The sequence below is a fragment of the Dipodomys spectabilis genome, unplaced genomic scaffold (assembly GCF_019054845.1).
Source record: "Dipodomys spectabilis isolate Male_0828 unplaced genomic scaffold, ASM1905484v1 ptg000121l, whole genome shotgun sequence".
NCBI lineage: Eukaryota > Metazoa > Chordata > Mammalia > Rodentia > Heteromyidae > Dipodomys > Dipodomys spectabilis.
In genome coordinates this window covers 468,962-470,553 of record NW_024870798.1, presented here as the reverse complement: position 1 = coordinate 470,553, position 1,592 = coordinate 468,962, and the positions used below count along the sequence as shown (strand labels likewise).

The window sequence follows — 1,592 nt, the reverse complement described above, 5'->3', positions numbered from 1 at the left end:
TGCCTGGTTGGATCGTAGACAGGCCAGAACAAAAAGTAATCATGCATATGAACAATTTTTGCACCTTCTTGGCTTTAGCTACTTTTGAAATGGAAGGTATAATAAACAATTATATTTTGATAAAATACCTTCTAGTCTGAACAGTTCTGTTTGAACGGTTCATCTCTCTATGATCTCTTGTAACCAAGATTAGTTTTGTTCTAGTAAGAAAATCTTTGCTGTCAGGGTAAGATATTCTAGTTGGTCTGTTCCCACATGGAAGAAGGGTAAAGGCTCAGGTAGACATTTGTTCCAGTAACACCTCATTTGGGAAATTGTCAGCTGAAGAAGTTTAGAAGTATCTCTTAAGCAATGCTTACTTTGAATCCATTAGGTCCACAAAGCTAATTCAGTTGAATAAATAAGTACTTGAAAAAGCCATCACCTTTGGACCTATCTATAAATAATTAAGAGTATGATCAAATACCAAATAAAAAGACTTAATATAGTCATTGACAAAAAAATTTTGCAAATGTGAGCAATCGACTGATCAATATAATTTTTTTCCACTATTCACAGAATTTAAGGGAAATAAGATCGATAGCATTGTTAGGAACAATAAGGTTTCCTTCTTACAAGTAGGCACCCATAGATATAAGCCTGTATAAAGATTGCATCATTAACTACTTAAATTTAGAGGATATTACGTGCTTCAGCAGCACGTATACTCAAATTACAATACAGAGATTAACATGGCACTTGCAAAAGGATAATATGAAAATTTGAGAAGTATTCCATATTTTTCATTCTTCAGATGCAAGAAATGAAAAACAGTTATTAAAAAGTTGATTACAAAATTACAAGTGTAACAATACACGTAATTCATATTATTAAATTTAGTTTGACATCAGTGTATTAAATCTTCACCTCAGAAAGGCGTTTACATAGCATAAACTTTACAAAACTTTTCAAATTAGACATCACTGACATTTTATCCCAAAGAAAAATAATATTAACACCTAGAAAAAAAGGAATCAAACTGTTCTATATGGAATGCAATCAGAAAGGACACATTAATGAACCTATATATTATAAAATAATGTAGAATTCAAAGTATATCTAGGAGAAAATAAATTATGAACATTATGCAAACATAGAATATAGAATATTTTAAAATATACTTTTTCAGACAAGCATCAGAAATATTTTAGTTTCTGTACTACTCATTTCAACAGGTAAATTAAAATTATTTCTGATTAAAAAATCACAAACTCTGAAGAAATTATTATACATGTATACAAAAACTATTGAATACATTTTTACATCCAAGGCAGGAAATTCACTTGGAAGAATTCCACGGAATCCATGAATTTTTACAGTAAAATATTGGTGCTGCCGGGCACTGGTGGCTCATGCCTATAATCCTAGCTACACAGGTGGCTGAGATCTGAGGATCATGGTTCAAAGCCAGCCTGGGAAGGAAAGTCTGTGGTACTCTTATCTCAAATAAACCACTAGAAAACTGGAAGTGGAGCTGTGTCTCAAGTGGTACAGAGCTCACCTTGAGCTGAAGAGCACAGGGATAGCTCCCAGGCCCAGAGCTCAAGCCCCAT

General features: G+C 32.9%; 1 pseudogene; it reads left to right on the top strand.

The window, feature by feature from the left end:
- Positions 1 to 686: 686 nt before the first annotated feature.
- Positions 687 to 783, top strand: LOC122115602 (annotated as a pseudogene).
- Positions 784 to 1,592: the final 809 nt, after the last annotated feature.